Below are 18,863 nucleotides of genomic sequence, written 5' to 3' on the forward strand. Positions count from 1 at the left end.
CTATGGCCATGGCTGCTTATTTTTGCCCTATTCTCCTCCTACAGTCCACATGATTCCAATATCTGTAGGACAATCTGAAGGACTGCTTGCAATATTTACTGTTATTTTTGCACCAAGTGTACCAGTGGGGTGTTTGCGTGCACCCATATGTCTCTGAATACTTTCATTATGGGGTTGTATCTAGATTGTTCTCCCTGCTTTGGAAATACAAAGTCCTTCTTTTTGACACAGTGTAAGTCCAAGATTACTTGCTAAGTTTTAGGTTGAAATGGTCAGTTAGAGTACGTCTGTACATCTAGTCCTAAAGCTTTGAGTCACGTTGCCTGACTTTGCACAATTGTAAAATCTTCATTAATCTGTGCTTGAAAGAGGGGATGTGAGGACAGTTGATGGTGCAGGTGGTGGTCATATGTGAAAGAAGATAAACTGCATGAGTGAAGGTTGGAATGTGGTAAGAGTCTTGTCTTGCATTTATCATCTCCTGTTGTGTTTCAGTTTAAAACTTATGAATCAATGCCACATATTTCTCTTGTTTATCTGTTCATTTGCATCTCCCCATACCCTTGTTGATTTATTCATCGAGCTTAAGCATTCATTTGTCGTTTGACTTGTGGCAACATTATTTGGGTATGTGCCATATGTGAAACTGTGTAAATTGTTGATTAATGGAATATCTAAATGACTTTTTGCAAAGTTTTTTGGATTGCTATTGGAAGCTATTTCCTCTGGCCTTCAAGTTGCATCAACATGCTGGGGATGTGGCTGCGGAGGACATTTTGTACGCAGGAGAGATAGTTGCAGGGGAGTGTTCATTTTGCAATAGTACACCCCACCTTCTGCCTCCTCCTACGGTTGCATTCCAGGCTCTTTAAAAGTAGAGTGTCTGCGTGTAGAGGCATGAACTGTCCAGAGGGGTCCTTCAAGCACAGACTGAAGCATCTGTAGTGATCTCCACAGACACCAGGTAAGGGACACAACATGTTTGTGAATCCAAACCCCTGCTCCTGCTGCAGGTACTAATCCATGCCAGTAACTGACGCAATGGACTGACCCTGACTGAGTTAAGAAAGAAAACGGGGGTCAGACCTGACTCTTACCTTTTAATTTATTACTATTCCTTCTGATTGCTCATGAGAAACATTTTATTCCAAAATAGAGAAAGTGTTTTTGCTTTGCTGTTAATTATGTGATTGGCTATGTGGATGAGTGAGTGGATGTGTCAATGGTGTATATGGGTGAGTAACTTTGTATATGAAAGGCTGTATAGGTGAGTTATAGCGTATATGAGTGACTGTATGGGTACATGAGCGAATGTGATAGTGGCTCTATAGATGAGTGTGTTTGTCAGTGACTATATACATGGGAGTAAGTACATGTTAGTATATGTATGAGTATGTGAGTTGGTGTGTGTGTAACTGTATGGGTGAGTACTTGGCTATGAGATTGGCTGTATGGGTGAGTGAGTAGGTTTGTGATTAGCTCTATTGGTGACTAACTCTTTGTGAGTGTCTACATGGGTATATGAGTGGGTATGTCAGTGACTGTATTAGTGGGTGGTTGGGTTATATGGGTGAGTGACTTGATTTGTGCATAGATCTATGAATTAGTGAGTGGGTGTGTAAGTATTGTATAGGTTTGTGAATGGGTTTATGAATGGTTGTGTGGGAGTGAGAGTGGGTATATGAAAGTATCCATAGGGTATGAGTGGGTGTGTTGGTGATTTTGTGGATGATCATCAGTGATGTCATTAGTGATGTCATTTGAGATGTCATCACTGATGTGGTCAGTGATGTCACTGACCATGTCATGAGTGATGCAATATGTGAGGTCATAATCAGTGCATTGCGGGGGCAAGAGTTATAGTTAACTCAGCTGACTATAACTGCTGAATTTCACTGGTTTTGTACAAGTGAAATTGGAGACCAACTATAATGTTCCCTTAACCTTTGTTTTTTTCAGTGACTTTCTAAGGTTTTTTAATCCTATTTTCTAACCATAATGTCCCTGTAAACTTTCTTTTTTCTGTGAATTTCCAAGTTTTTTTTAACATGCAGTAGGATGCCCATTGCAATTCATAGTGGGGGTGGGGTTGAATGCTGGGCCTGGCCTGGCATTGTGATGCCCCTGACCGCTCCTCCTTGCCATCTATTGTCCATGTCTATGACCCTGCTCCCTCATTACAGCTTTGTATGGCCATTGATCTGCCACTGTCCTTCCTGCCTGCCCTAATCAATTAACTTGCTGCCTCATCCAACTTCTTCCTACCCTCTGTTGTCTGAGTCCATGCACCAGCCCCTCCCTCCTGCCCTACATGGTCTGATGTGCTGCCACTGCCTTCCATTTAGCTTGATGTCCCTGCCCACTCCTCCTGTCCTCTGTTCCCCAATTCTATGCAGCATCATTGTCCTTCGGTTTAGCCTCTGGGCTTCGCTTGCTGTCCCTACTCCCCTTGCCCTATTATGTCTGTGTGCATGACCTTACTCCCTTCATTCTGCCCATCATATATCATGGACCTGCCACCCTCCTATCTACTTTGAGTCTTCAGTTCATCTTACACTGCCCCTCCTACCTGCATAGCATGATCAGATGGCTGCCGCATGTCCCTGTTTCCTCCACACACCTATCCCTTTCCACCTGTCCTCCGTGGTAAATTTACTGCCACTCCCTTGTGCCCTCCATGCTCCGCTGTGCTGCAACTGCTCCTCCTGTCTACCCTGCATGGTCTGTTCTGTAGTCCCTTCCCCTGCCCTCTTTTGTCTGTGTCCAGGCAATACCCCTCCCTTCTGTCCTCCATGATCTTATGTTCTTGCCCCTGCCCCTCCCTCTTTTCCCCCATGGCCGTTGTGCTGCCACTAACCCTCCTGCTTGCCCTGTGTGGCCAGCTCACTGCCCCTTACCCCATCCCACCTTCCCTAATTTGCCTCTGTGTAGGCCATTATAGTCTCACTGTTGCACTCAACGGAGTGTTGTGCTTCCAGTGCCCATCCCACCTGCCCTCCGTGGTCAGCTTGCTGTTCCTGCTCTGCCATCTTGCCTCCTGCTGTCTGTTTTCCATATGCACACCCCTGTCACCTTCCTCCTGCCTTGTTTAGTCTTCTGTTGTGCCCCTACCCCCTCACTCCTGCTCTTCATGGTCTATTATGCTGCAACTGTCTCACCTGTCTTTCTGCTATGGCCAGCTTGTTGCCCTGGCCTCTTTCCCCTCTGCTCTCTATCGTCCATTTGCATGGCCCTGTTCCCTACCTATTGCTTTCCATGGTCTGTTTGTTCCACTGTCTTCCCATTTGATTTGAGTGATGTATTGTGCTTTTGCAACCCCTGATGCCTGCACTTTAAGGTCAATTTGTAGTCCCTGCCCATCTCCCTGCTGCCCTCTCTTATGCAAATCTGTGTCCTCCTAGATCGAATGTACCAGACTTGCCAACATTTTAAACGTGGTAAAAAAGAGATTTAAAAAATAAAACTGGGGAATTGATTTTCCTCAATTACTTACATTGAAAAAGAGAAGCCTTTATGAAGGAGACAAATAAAATAAAGACCTTTTGGGCTTAAAAATATCAGGAGTCTCCAGCCTGAATTGGGGCTGTTTGCTGGTATGGTTGTACTGCCACTGCCACTTCCTTCTCCCCTCAATGATCTTTTATATTGCCACAGCCTCTCTTGCCTGTACTGCATGGTTAGTTTGTTGCCCCTGCTCCATTGTCCATTGTCCTACCGCTGCCCCTCCTACTCACACAGCATGGTTAACTTTTTGCCTCTGCACACTCATCTGTCATTAGGGATTGTGAAGTGTTCCTCAGGATATTGAAGACTGACGCAAGGAAATCAGCGGCGTATTCATTTACCTGTGACTTGCAAGGAATGTGGAGATTGAGAGCAAGGCATGTGATAACTGAGACATCTTAGGATTAGGGGCCCACTGCTCTCTGTATTATTCAACTATAAAAATGAACGTACACAATTTGTGTATTAAATTTATGGGAAACATCATTTTTTATGTCATGCTGTTTTATTGTCTTAATTTAAGATCTACAGAAATAAGGTTATCTATTATGTATCACAATATAATTATGTCCAAATCAATTCAAGCCTGCCTATGGTGATTTATATAATTTGATTGTGTATCTAATTATATATATATACACACATATATATATATTCACTGAAAAATCATAGGTTTTACAGATGTTATAGTTAGGAATTAGCATTTAAAAAACCTTAGAAATTCACTGTAAAAACCATTGGTTTCAGGGATGTTATAGTTAGTTGGACACTTTACTCATATAAAACCAGAGAAATTTGCCCATTATAGTTAGTTGAGCTAACTATAACTCGCGGACCCGCAATGCACTGGTAATAACATGGTCAGTGACATCACTGATGATATCACTGATGACATCTCAAGCGACCGCCAATAGGCATATATATATATATATATATATATATACATATACATATATTACCTACTGGCGGTCGCCAGTAGGTAGTTATAGTTAGGACCACGTTTCCATAGGAAATCCGCAACATTCTATTTTGAATAACTTTGGCGCCGGTTGACGAATCCTCGCGAATTTTTTAAAATAGGTGGGGCGCTACGCTCTGCTCCTACCCTGGAAGTCTCGGGGGGATTCGTCAAGCGGGGGCTGAGATAAAAGGGGGGTCCCAAAACGCGTTTTTCCCATGCATTTTTCCATAGGACCTTTAGACACAGCTACAGCCCGAACGGCTGAACAGAATTACTTGAAATTTGGCAGAGAGGTAGTCCTCAGGTCAAGGAAGTGCCTTTTGTAGGTTTGGTGTAAATCTGTTCAGTAGATTCTGAGAAAATAGCCTTTAAATCAATATATATATCTGAGCCAGCTTACGGTGCGCTTACGGTGCGCTTACCGTACGCGTACGGTGGCGTGCGCGAGCGCGATTCTGATTGGCCCTTAGATCTTAGTAAACATTCGAATCGGTCGAAACCAGGAAGCGGCGGCCGCCATTTTCTCACAGGGGGTTGAAAAACAAAGTGCAAATCATGTAAAGGGGCTGTTTACACAGCTCCCAAGCACCTAGCCATGTCGAGGGAGTCCCCAACGATCCCCCAAGTGAAAAAAGGCAATTTTAATTTTTTCGAAAATTTCGCCGATTACGCTTACCGTACGCGTACGGTAAGAAATAATAAAAAAAAAAAATATCCTCATTCTCCCCACCCCGTGTGCAAAAGGTGCCCGAAGCGCACCATTTGTGCATGGCTCATCAGAGATAAACAAAACCTATATTTTACCTGTCACAACGATGCTCATCATATGACCTCCATGTGCGCACGGTGCGCGAAGCGCATCGTGCGTTCATGGCCCATCTAGCGTAACGTGAAGCGCACCGTGCACGCACGGAACGAACTGCGTTAAGTGGGCGCGCACGCCACAAATGGCGTAAAGTAACTTAGCATTTAAAAAAACGTACAAATTCACTGAAAAAACCATAGGTTTCACACACGTTATAGTTAGGAATTAGCATTTAAAAAACCTTGCAAATTCACTGAAAAAACCATAGGTTTCACACATGTTATAGTTAGCTGGACATTTTACTGATAAAAAACCAATGAAATTCCCCCGTTATAGTTACTGTAGGCAACTATAACTCACGCGACTGTAATCCTCTGCTGATGACATATGTGTCTTTATGAAAAAAAAATATTTGTAATATATGTATAGCTAAAATTTAATGGAAGAAGACATGGGCAAATAAGTGTCTAAATACAGTATTAGCATCAGCAGAGGATTGCGGTCGCGTGAGTTATAGTTGCCTACAGTAACTATAACGGGGGAATTTCATTGGTTTTTTATCAGTAAAATGTCCAGCTAACTATAACATGTGTGAAACCTATGGTTTTTTAAGTGAATTTGCAAGGTTGTTTAAATGCTAATTCCTAACTATAACGTGTGTGAAACCTATGGTTTTTTCAATGAATTTGTACGTTTTTTTAAATGCTAAGTTATGTATTTATTATTATATTTTTAATATATTTATTTTACAATAAACTAGGGATTAAAATATTTATTTTTTTATGGTTTTTCACCTTGCGCGCACGGTGCACGCACGGTGCGCGCACCCCGTGATTTAAAAAAAAAAATTAAAATGTTTTTTTCTGCCTTCAGAGTCCTTCAGGGAGCCCCTGACAAAGGCTAGGGGGTCAGGAACTCTCTACCCTACCCCCTTTTTTCACGTTCGCCACCTTCCTTTTTCACTCTTGCACTCAAAACAAACAAAATGGCGTTGACTGACATGTAACTACCAATCAGAATTACGCTCGCGCACGTAAGGGTGCGCGCACCGTACGCGCACGGTGCGCGCACGGTGCGCGGCTATAGATATTTATGTACTTTAACTGCAATTTTTTCAGGAACTACTGAACAGATTGACTCCATATATGCAAAAGGCACATCCCTGACCTGAGGACTACCTCTTTGCCAAATTTCAAGTAATTCTGTTCAGCCGTTCGGGCTGTACCTTCGACTAAATGTCCTATGGGAAAATGCAGGGGGAAAACGCGTTTTGGGACCCCCCTTTTTTCTCGGCTCCCACTTTACAAATCCCCCCGAGACTTTCAGGGTAGGAGCTGAGCGGAGCACCCCATTCGTTTTGAAAATTTCGCGAGGATTCGTCAACCGGCGCCAAAGTTATTCAAAATAGAATTTTGAGATTTCCTATGGAAACACGGTCCTAACTATAACTATCTACTAGAGACCGCCAGTAGATAATATATATATGTATATATATATATATATATATATACACACACACACACATAAATGCATGCATGTATACATACATACATACATACATGCATTTATGCATATATATATTACCTACTGGCGGTCGCCAGTAGGTAGTTATAGTTAGGACCTATTTTCCATAGGAAATCCGCAACATTCTATTCCCAATAACTTTGGCGCTGGTTGACGAATCTTTGGACAATTTTCAAAACTTGTGGGGCGCTCCGGTCTGCTCCTATCCTGAAAGTTTCACTGTAATTCGTCAAGCGGGGGCTGAGAAAAAAGGGGGGTCCCAAAACATGTTTTCCCCATGCAATTTCCCATAGGAAACTTTAGCCGCAGCTACAGCCCGAATTGCTGAACGGAATTACACTAAATTTGGCAAAAAGGTAGTTCTTGGTTAAGAAATAACCCTTTTTTTTAAATGGTGTAAATCCGTTCAGTAGTTGCTGAGAAATTCAAAAGTAAAAACATATATATATCTAGGGCCGCGAATCCTCCCGAGCACGAGCTTTATGCTAATTGGCTGTCAACACTCCAAACCAGGAAGTGTTGGCAGCCATCTTGTGCCTTGGTAGAACCGAGGCACAAGAAAGCAGTGAAACAAACACGCAAAACGCAAAAAGGAGGCAGGGTAGAAACAACCTGATCCCCTAGGCCTGCTCAGGGGGTCCCACAAGGACTCCCAAGGCCAATTTAAAAAAAAAAAAAACCTGGGATCCGCGCATCCCGCAGTGAAAAAAAAAACACGGGCTGCCACGCTTCATTGGTAATTAGCCCCCGGGGGGTTAAGTCCTGGGGGCAATGAGTTTAATGTTATGGGGGGCCCAGAGGGGCCCCCAGCCCTGGGGACCGCCATCCCCCTAGGGCTACAATAGGAAATGGGTGGGGGTGCTCAAAGGCCCCCAAGCCCCGAGGACCGCCACCCCCGGGGCTTTAGTTACATATTTGCGGGAGGGCTCATGGCCCCCCCCACAGCCCCGGGGACCACCACCCTCAGGGCTTGTTTTAAAAATAAAGAAATACCTGTGTTGGAGGGCTCCAGCCCCCCACACGCCCCGGGGACCACAAACCTCCCCAGGGCACTAAACATTTAAAATAGGGGGTATGTTACTGACCCCCAAGCCCCATGGACCACCAGCCCCTGGGGCTTTGAATTAAGTGGGAGGGGGGGCCGTGTGGCCCCCCTCCTGGAGCCCTGTCATGGCCCTGGGGACCGCCACCCCCCAGGGCTGGCTCCTGCAGTGTGCCGGGTTTCCCACCCCAGGACACTGTAGTTTAGTATAGCAGGGTGGGAGCCATGTGACTCCAGCCCTGCCATAGCAAACATGGTTTGGATTTTGAAAGAGAGAGCAGGGAAACCTGTTCTCTCTTTCAAAATTCAAACCAAATTGCTTTTCCACACGGGGAGCTGCATCTTTGCCACAAGGCCCCCCTCCTCAAATATTAATTTAAAAAAAACAAAGGCTGGAGCCGTAGGATGGGGTCTCCAGGGCAGAATATGGCCTCGGGAGGGGGGCCACGTGTCCCCCTTCCCAATTTTTTGATTAAAAAAATTAATTTGGGGGCAGGCCCTGGGGCATGGGGTCCCCAGGGCCAAGAATATTAGGAAGAGAAGGGGGCCACACAGTCCCACTTCTTTAAAAAACAAAAAAAGACCGGCATCGCCCCCTCCTTTCAGCACTCTGCAAACGCGCCCCTTGGCGCGTTTGCAGATGGGAAACAAATTTCCCTTGAATACTGGGGGTCCCTGGGGGCCAACTAGCCCATGAGGAACCTCCAGTATGCACCAGGGGGCTGTGTTGCAGAGAGGTGTTCTGAGGCCATGCCCCTTTTTACACCTCTCTGCAACGCAGCTCTGTGGCGCTTAATGGAGGTAGCTGGTGGAATAGTTGCACCCCAGGGACCCTCAGTATTCAAGGGGAGTTAATCCCCTAACTTAAAACGCGCCATGGGGCGCGTTTGCACAGTGGTGAAGGGAGGGTGCAGGGCCTGAGTTGACAAGCGTGCAAACACACCCTGTGGCGCGGTTTAAGTTGGGGAATTAATTCCTCATCAATCCTGAGGGTCCCTGGGGGCCAACTAGCCCACCAGGTACCTCTAGTAAGCGCCACGGAGCAGCGTTGCAGAGAGTTGTAAAAAGGGGCATGGCCTCTGAACACCTCTCTGCAACGCAGCTCCCTGGCGCATACTGGAGGTACCTGATGGACTAGTTGGCCCCCAGGGACCCTCAGGATTGAAGAGTAATTCATTCCCCAACTTAAAATGCGCCACAAGGCGTGTTTGCACACATGTCACCTCAGGCCCCACATCCTTCCTTCACCATTGTGCAAACGCGCCCCCTGGTGAGTTGTAAGTTAGAGAATTAATTCCCCTTCAATACTGAGGGTCCCAGAGGACCAACTAGCCCACTAGGTATCTCCAGTATGCGCCAGGGAGCTGCGTTGCAGACAGGTGTTCAGAGACCACGACCCTTTTTACACCTCTCTGCAACGCAGCTCTGTGGTGCTTACTGGAGGTACCTAGTGGGCTAGTTTGACCTAGGGACCCTTAGGATTCAAGGGGACTTAATTTCACAACTTAGAACGGACACAGGGTGCGTTTACACAGTGGTGAAGGGAGGGGACGGGGCCTGAGGTGACGTGTGCAAACACGCCCTGTGGCATGTTTTAAGTTGGGGAATTAATTCCCCTTCAATCCTGAGGGCCCCTGGGGGCCTACTAGCCCACCAGGTGCTTCCAGTTAGTGACACTGCGCTTCAGAGAGGTGGTGCTGGCCGTGCCCCTTTTTACACATCTCTGCAACTGCGCTTACTGGAGGTACCTAGTGGGATAGCCAGACCCTAGGAACCCTCAGGATTCAAGGGGACTTAATCTCCCAACTTAAAATGGCCATAGGGCGCGTTTACACAGTGGTGAAGGGAGGGGATGGGGCCTGAGGTGACGTGTGAAAACACCCCCTGTGGCGCGTTTTAAGTTGGGGAAATAATTCCCCTTCAATCCTGAGAGCGCCAGGGGGCCAACTAGCCCACCAGGTGCTTCCAGTAAGCGCGACTGTGCTGTGTTTCAGAGAGGTGGCCCAGGTCAAGCACCTTTTTCCACCTCTCTGAAACGCAGCTCTATGGCGCTTCCTGGAGGTACCTAGTGGGCTAGTTTGCTAGTTGGACCCTAGGGACGCTCAGGATTCAAGGGGACTTTATCTCCCAAGTTAAAACAGCCACGGGGCGCGTTTACACAGTGGTGAAGGGAGCGGATGGGGCCTGAAGTGACGTGTAAAAACACCCCCTGTGGTGCGTTTTAAGTTGGGGAAATAATTCCCCTTCAATCCTGAGAGCCCCACCAGGTGCTTCCAGTAAGCGCCACTATGCTGTGTTTCAGAGAGGTGGCCCAGGCCGTGTCCCTTTTTACACCTCTCTGCAACGCAGCTCTGTGGCGCTTACTGGAGGTACCTAGTGGGCTACATGAACCCTTGGGACACTTAGGATTCAAGGGGACTTAATCTCCCAACTTAAAACAGACATAGGGCGCGTTTACACAGTGGTGAAGGGAGGGGATGGGGCCTGAGGTGACGTGTACAAACACGCCCTGTGGCGGGTTTTAAGATGGGGAAATAATTCCCCTTCAATCATGAGGGACCCTGGGGGCCATTTAGTCGACCAGGTGCTTCCAGTAAGCGCACTGCGCTGCGTTGCACAAAGGTGGTGCAGGCCGTGCCCTTTTTAACACCTCTCGGCAATGCAGCTCTGTGGCGCTTACTGGAGGTACCTAGTGGGCTACTTGGACCCTAGGGACCCTCAGTATTCAAGGGGACTTAATCTCCCAGATTAAAACGGCCTAAGGGCGCGTTTACACAGTGGTGAAGGGAGGGGATGGGGTCTGAGGTGACGTGTGCAAACATGCCCTGTGGCGCGTTTTAAGATGGGGAAATAAATACCTTTCAATCCTGAGGGACCCTGGAGGCCAACTAGTCTACCCGGTGCTTCCAGTAAGCGCTCCTGTGCTGCGTTGCAGAGGGGTGATCCAGGCTGTGCCACTTTTTACACCTCTCTGCAACGCAGCTCTGTGGTGCTAACTGGAGATACCTGGTGGGCTAGTTGGACCCAAGTGACACTCAGGATTCAAGGGGGCTTTATCCCCCAAATTAAAATGGCCACAGGGCGTGTTTGCACACATCAGCTTAGCCCCCCCTTCCTTCACCAGTGTGCAAACGCGCCATTTGGTGTGTTTTAAGAGGTAGTTTTAATCCCCCTTCCCTATTATGTTCTAGGGGCTTACAGAGGAGGTCATTCTAATCACAGGGGTACCCTAACACATAGTGTTCCCTAGGGTGTTTTAACTGTATTCTAAGTGTCTTTTAGCATAGCACTGGCTCTAGGACTGGTTAGTCAGAGTCAGTTACTACCAGTACCCATCTGAAAAAATTATAAAAACTGCACCAAAACCCAACCACTAATAAATTCACCCAGGCACTCTCCTTGCAGTACTCTAATCATTCAGTTAGTACCCAAGTACTCATGCAGCGAGCCAGGCCTTAGCACATGGACTGCTGCAAAAGCCTATCCACTATGCATGCAGTCCTCTAACCACCTACATACTTGTATTTCACACCTTCAATTCCCCACTCAGTATCCATACACTTCCAGCAAACACCCTGTCACTCCCCTTGGACTCTTCCAGTGACCCATTCAACACCATGTACTAATCTATTCACTGCGCCAAAACCCAAACACTTATAAATTCACCCAGGCACTCTCCTTGCAGTACTCAAATCATTCAGTCAGTACCCACGTACTTATGCAGTGAGCCAGGCCTTAGCACATAGACGGCTTTAAACCCCTATCCACTATGCATGCAGTCCTCTAACCACCTACACACTTGTCTTTCACACCATCAATTCCCCAGTCAGTATCCACACACTTCCAGCAAACACTCAGTATCTACACACTTCCAGCAAACACCCTGTCACTCCCCTTGAACTCCCCTAGTGACCCATTCAGCACCATGTACTAATCCATTCACTGTGCCAAAACCCAACCACTTGTAAATTCACCCAGGCACACTCCTTGCAGTACTCTAATCATTCAGTCAGTACCCAAGTACTCATGCAGTGACCCAGGCCTTAGCACATGGACTGCTTCAAACCCCTATCCACTATGCATGCAGTCCTCTAATCAATCAATCAATCAATCAATCAATCAGTCACTTGTAAAGTGCACTACTTACCCGTGAGGGTCTCAAGGCGCTGACGGGAGTGGGGTGCTGCTACTGCTCAAAGAGCCAGGTCTTTAGGAGTCTTCTGAAAGTGAGCAGGTCTTGGTTTCTGTCGCAGGTGGGTAGGGAGGGTGTTCCAGGTCTTGGCAGCGAGGAAGGAGAAGGATCTGCCGCTGGAGGTTATTCGTTGGATGCGGGGGACGGCTGCGAGGACGAGGCTGGCGGAGTGGAGCTGGCGGGTGGGGGTGTATAAGCTGAGTCTGCTGTTCAGGTAGGCTGGTCCGGTGTTGTAAAGTGCTTTGTGTTTGTGGGTGAGGAGCTTGAAGGTGATCCTCTTGCTGATGGGGAGCCAGTGAAGGTGTCTCAGGTGGAGGGTGATGTGGCTGTGACAAGGGATGTTGAGGATCAGTCGGCGGAGGCCTTTTGGATGCGTTGTGGTCGTCGTAGGTGTTTGGCAGGGATTCATGCATAGAGTGCGTTGCCGTAGTCCAGCCTGCTGCTGACGAGTGCTTGGGTCACCGTTCTTCTTGTTTCGGTCGGGATACATTTGTAGATCCAGCGGAGTATGCGGAGGGTCTTGTAGCAGGCTGAGGAGATGGCGTTGACCTGTTTTGACATGGAGAGGGAGGAGTCGAGGATGAATCCTAGGTTGCGTGCGTGGTCCATGGGTGTCGGTGCTGTTCCCAGTGTGGTCGGCCACCAGGAGTTGTCCCAGGCAGAGGGGATGGGGCCGAGGATGAGGACCTCTATCTTGTCCGAGTTCAGTTTCAGACGGCTGCTCCTCATCCACTCGGGGACGGCCTTCATTCCCTCGTGGACGTTGGTTTTGGTGGTGTGCGGGTCCTTGGTGAGGGAGAGGATGAGCTGAGTGTCATCGGCATAGGAGATGATGTTGAGGTCATGCTGGTGGGCCACATGTGCGAGGGGGGCCATTTAGACAATGAACAGGGTCGGGCTGAGGGATGAGCCCTGGGGTACGCCACAGATGATGTCAGTGGATTCAGATCGGAAGGGTGGGAGGTGGACTCTCTGGGTTCTGCCAGAGAGGAAGGACGTGGTCCAGTCCAGGGCCTTCTCTCGGATTCCGGCTTCTTGGAGGCGTGTCTTTAGTGTGCAGTGGCAGACCGTGTCGAAGGCGGCTGACAGGTCCAGGAGGATGAGGGCTGATGTCTCGGCATTGTCAAGTCAGTGCCTGATGTCGTCTGTGGCGGCAATGAGGGCTATCTTGGTGCTGTGGTTTTGTCTGAATCCGGACTGGGACGGGTCTAAGATGTTGCGGGTCAGTTGCATGTTGGCGATTTTCTCGATGACCTTCACCGGGAAGGGGAGCATGGAGATGGGCCGGAAGTTGTGAGGTCCTTGGCGTCCATCTTGGGCTGCTTGAGGAGGGCGTTCATTTTGACATGCTTCCAGCTTTCAAGGAATGTCGCTGTTTCGAAGGAGATGTTGATGACCTTCCGTAGTTGGGTTGCGATGGTTGCGTCCCCTTTGTTGAATACGTGGTGTGGGCAGGGGTCCGATGGTGATCCTGAGTGGATGGAGTTCATGGCCGTGCGTGTCTCGTCGTCGTTGACGTTGGACCAGAAGGTCAGGTGGTTGGTGCTGGTGGTGTTTGAGGGGTTGTTGGAGTCTGGCATTGTCAGGGCAGTCGTGGTGTTGAAGCTGTTGCGGATGTTGGCTATCTTGCGGTGGAAGAAGGTGGCCAGTGAGTTGCACAGATCTTGTGAGGGCGGGATGTCGTTGGTGTTGGCGCTGGGGTTGGAGAGTTCATTCACTATGTTGAATAGCTCTTTGCTGTTGTATGCGTTGTTGTCCAGGCAGGCTTTGAAGGAGGATCTCTTGGCTGTTCTGATGAGGTGGTGATGTCTGCGGATAATGTCCTTGTGGGCTGCGTGGCTGTCCGGTGTACGTTCGTGGAGCCATTTCTTCTCCAGTTTCCGGCATGTGCGTTTGGAGGTCTGGAGCTCCTCAGTGAACCATGTGGCTTTCTTGCTGGTGTGGTTGTTGGAGGGTTTCTTGAGCGGGCGAGGCTGTTGGCGCAGTCGTCCATCCACTGTCTGAGGTTGCTGGGGGCGGCGTCTGGGTCGGTGGGGTTGGTGGGAGGGTGGAGGTCAGCTGATCTTCGGTGACTTTGCTCCAGCAGCGACGGGGCAGCTGTTGGGTGCGGTGGTGCGAGGTTGGTTTATTGAAGGTGAAATGGATGCAGTGGTGGTCGGTCCAGTGGAGTTCGGTGGTGTGGTTGAAGACGGCGTGGGTGCTTGTGGTGAAGACGGGGTCAAGCGTGTGGCCGGCAGCGTGGGTGGGTGCGGTGACGAGTTGTCTGAGGCCGAGGTTGGTGAGGTTGTCGAAGAAGGTGGGGGAGTTGGCGTCGTTGTTGTTCTCGAGGTGGAAGTTCAGGTCCCCGAGGAGGATGTGGTCCGTGGAGGCGAGTGCGTAGGTGCTGGCGAGGTCGGCGATGGAGTCGCAGAACTGAGCTCGTGGTAGGGGGGTCTGTAGATGAGTGTTCCTCTGAGGGTGGTGTTGGGGTCGATGTGGATCCGGAAGTGCAGGTGTTCGGCAGTGTTGAGGGTGTCGTCTGCGTGGGTGTAGCACTGGAGTGTGGACTTGTGGACGATGGCTAGACCTCCTCCAATTCCGTTGGCGCGATCCCTGCGGGTGATCTTGTAGCCGTCTGGGATGGCTATGGCGATGTCATGCGCCGAGAAGTCGTTCCACCAAGTCTCGGTCAGGAAGGCAACGTCTGGGGCGGAGGTGTCGAGCACGTCCCAGAGCTCGACGGCTTGTTTGCGTGCAGAGCGGGTGTTGAGGAGGATGCAGCGAAGGTGGTTAGGTGCTGTACTTGGAGGTTTGGTGGTTGTGTTGCAGGTGAAGTTGCAGGTGCGGCAAGAGAAAGGTCCATGCGTGTGCTTCGGGTGGCCTGGAAGCAGCGGTTGTCACGGCCGGTGTTGAGTGCGAGGAGAGTGCTGGTGTCGTATCGGAGTCTGGCATTGTGTGCGCGGGGGCCAGGGGTTCTGGCACTGGGCGCGATGCAGGCTTGGACAGGCACAGACAGGCTTGCCTATGGCGCGCACCAGGCGTGCCAGCGGCGTGGCTGCCATTTAAGGTGGGGAGGGAGGGAGGAGCAGCTCGGAGGCAGGAGCGGGGTGGCGAGGGGGTGGGGCCGCAGGGGAGCAGCGGCGTGGAACGGGCTGAGGGGAAGCAGAACAGAAGAGGGGGAAGGGGGTAACAAGCTGGAACCGAGGGCAACAGTACAGTACAGAATCACAAAAAGAAAAACACGCACTGAATCAAAGGGCCAACAGTACAGTACAGAATCACAAGACAGGCACTAAATCAGATGGGGCACAACAGACAGCAGTATCAAACTCACGGAGGAGGAGCAGCGGCAGGGAGGGAGGTGCTGGCACACAGGTGGAGCTGTGCTGCAGGAGGGGAGCGACCTGGCCTGTAAGCAGGGTCAGGGGTCACCTCTATAACCTAATAACCTACACACTTGTCTTTCATACCTTCAATTCCCCAGTCAGTATCTATACACTCCAGCAAACACCCTGTCACACCCCTCGCACTCTTCCAGTGACCCATTCAGCACCATGTACTAATCCATTCACGGCGCCAAAACCCAAACACTTATAAATTCACCCAGGCACCCTCCTTGCAGTACTCAGTCAGTACCAAAGTACTCATGCACTGAAAAAAGCAATATGAAATCCTTGGCTCTATACAAGAGCATCAAATTCATACTCCTGAATCATAATAAGTCTATTAACACAAAATCATAGGCAAAACCTCACAGCAAATAGTGTGGGCAAATCCCTTTACAGGACAAAATCCCTCACTCACCATAGGTGACATGCTTCTTCATTTGCGATTTTCCTACCAAAGGAAACTCCTAGTTTCCTTGGGGGCTACAACCCCCTCTCTACGAGGGAGGAGCTCAGGGATGTTTTCAAATATTGGTGGAATATTCTAAATCCACAAGTGATGAGTAAAAACAGTGTGAGTGAGAGCGCAACGCAAGAATTGAAACGTAAATGTAAGAAATGTGCAATTAAAACTAGCTAGGGAATGTCAACAATGTGCTTTATTCTGATGCACCCACTGCCAGGGTTAAAAAACAGTGCACCTGCGGTATGGATATAAACCGCTCAGGTGGTAGTAAGATATAGTGGTCAACATGTTTCAGCCTTAGGCCCAACCATGGGCGTGGCTTTCATCAAGACCTCTCGTGGTGCTGCTGCGTTAATGTGTGAGTGAGACAAAAAAAGGATATACGGAAAGGAGCTCAGTTTACTCAATCTGTTCCTCTTAAATTAAATTACCTAAAAAAACATAAATCAGAAAAACCCACATGAGATATATATTCAATTTATGTTCCATTATGTAATGCCAATGATAGAGTGTAGACAAAAAATGACAGGCTTACCTGCAAACTGCTGGGTATACAACCCACCTCAACCTGGCGACAGCTCAGGAAGGGGGCACCGCTCTAAAATGAAATGGTGTAGAGGTTATCGATTAACCATCCTCTGCCAAAGGCCAAATGCAAAAACATTGTTCCAATTAATGACCTAGCGCAGGGATCCACTAGCGAGCATATTTAAAGGCAGAAATCCACTAAGTAAGAATAAAAAACACCAAGATTGATAGACAGAAGGCTTGAATCATGAACCTCAGAAGAAACCAACAGTTGAGGGACATGTACTAAGTCTCCAATGTGTATCTTAACCAATGTTCCAAATGTATGAATCTAATCATGTAAAGATGATACCAAAGTGCATTATAAAAATTCTATAAGCTGAAAAATTTTCTGACCCAACAATTCTATATTCAGATAATCCCCATGTCAACACACTATCAAATTGCCAGTATGCTGTCTTAGAGGAGTATTAAGCACAAATTTAAAACTGTGGGTCTAACATGGAGAGCGCAACATTAGTTTCATCAGCCCTTCTCATATTAAACTAACACCGATTACAAGGTCTACCAATAGGTACGTTTTGAAGATTCAAAGACAAAGGACCTCACCTCACCGTCGGTACTCCAGGTTTGAAATGAGCTTGTAACCAGAGGTGAGGGACCTGTCTGTGTAGGAGGCTTAAGTACTTCCATGATTGCTCCAAAGTAAGAACAGGTGTTGAGAATGGCGTTGGTTAAATTATAATACGCGTGCGCGTATTCAAGACTCCTCAGAGTTAGCGCATGCGTTTAGAAAGACACTGGTCTTGTTGGACAGCGCATGCGCGTGTGCAGAAACACTGATCAATCGCGCATGTGCGGTGGACCCAATATTCATATATATAAGGAGTATGTGTAAAGTCTCGATCAATATAAGATATAGTGATCATCGTTTAGATTTAATATAGCACCAAGAAATTTGCTGGAGCAATGTTCAGCACAAAAATGTTTTGAAAAAAATCAAAGATAATAAAGGCTCCAAAAAAGTCAATAAATTATGGTGCACATGCGCATAATCAAGACCCTTTGCGGGTAGTGCAGGTGTTTAAATATGCTGAGACAAATAAATAAATCAAAATGATAATGGCTCCCATAAACAAAAAGCCAATTCGGTCAATAAATTATATTATTTTAGTGCGCATGCGCGTATTCCAGACTCCTTGTGGGTCATGCATGTGTTGGGAAACAACAATCCTTTGACACAGCACATGTACATATTCAGAAATGCTGGCCAATCGCGCACATGCTTGTAGTTGGTTAGAGGACTGCATGCATAGTGGATAGGCGTTTGAAGCAGTCCATGTGCTAAGGCCTGGCTCACTGCTTGAGTACTTGGGTACTGACTGACTGATTAGAGTACTACAAGGAGAGTGCCTGGGTGAATTTATAAGTGTTTGGGTTTTGGCACAGTGAATGGATTAGAACATGGTGCTGAATGGGTCACTAGAGGAGTGCAAGGGGAGTGACAGGGTGTTTGCTGGAAGCGTATGGATACTGACTGGGGAATTGAAGGTGTGAAAGACAAGTGTGTAGGTGGTTAGAGGACTGCATGCATAGTAGATAGGCGTTTGAAGCAGTCCATGTGCTAAGGCCTGGCTCAGTGCATGAGTACTTGAGTAGTGACTGTACTGCAAGGAGAGTACCTGGGCGAATTTATACGTTTTTGGGTTTTGGTGCAGTTTTTAATTTTTTTTTAGATGTCCACTGGTGGTAACTGACTAACCAGTCCTAGAGCCAGTGCTATGCTAAAAGACACTTAGAATACAGTTAAAACACCTACATATACTAGGGAACACTATGCCTTGGGGTACCCCTGTGATTAGAATGACCTCCTCTAGAAGACCCTAGTACATAATAGGGCAGGGGGATTAAAACTACCTCTTAAAACGTGCCACAGGTCGTGTTTGCACACTGGTGAAGGGAGGGGGGCTGAGCTGACGTGTGCAAACACGCCCTGTGGCTGTTTAAATTTGGGGGATAAAGTCCTCTTGAATCCTGTGTGTCCCTTAGGTCCAACTAGCTCACCAGGTATCTCCAGTTAGTGCCACAAAGCTGCATTGCAGAGAGGTGTAAAAAGTGGAACTGCCTGGACCACCTCTCTGCAACGCAGCACAGTGGTGCTTACTGGAAGCACCTGATGGACTAGTTGGCCCCCAGGGGCCCTCAGGATTGAAGGCAAATTATTTCCCCATCTTAAAACGCACCTTAGGGCATGTTTGCACACGTCACCTCAGGCCCAATCCCCTCCCTTCACCACTGTGCAAACGCGCCCTGTGGCCATTTTAATTTGGCAGATTAAGTCCCCTTGAATCCTGAGGGTACCTAGGGTCCAAATAGCCCACTAGGTACCTCCAGTAAGCTCCACAGAACTGCGTTGCAGAGAGGTGTAAAAAGGGGCACGGCCTGGGCCACCTCTCTGAAACATAGCGCAGTGGCG

At 48.2% G+C, this 18,863-nt stretch overlaps 1 protein-coding gene across 2 annotated transcripts in view; it reads left to right on the forward strand.

Moving 5' to 3' along the window:
* Positions 1 to 680: 680 nt before the first annotated feature.
* The window catches only part of LOC146863735 (uncharacterized), a 91,553-nt gene continuing 73,370 nt past the window's right edge, over positions 681 to 18,863 (forward strand). For both annotated transcript variants that reach the window (XM_085627893.1, XM_085627894.1), the window contains exon 1: positions 681 to 964. The gene's annotated coding sequence lies outside the window, so the exon portion shown is untranslated. The remainder of the gene's footprint in view (positions 965 to 18,863) is intronic.

The sequence above is a fragment of the Triturus cristatus genome, chromosome 2_1, assembly GCF_964204655.1.
Source record: "Triturus cristatus chromosome 2_1, aTriCri1.1, whole genome shotgun sequence".
Classification (NCBI taxonomy): Eukaryota; Metazoa; Chordata; class Amphibia; order Caudata; family Salamandridae; genus Triturus; species Triturus cristatus.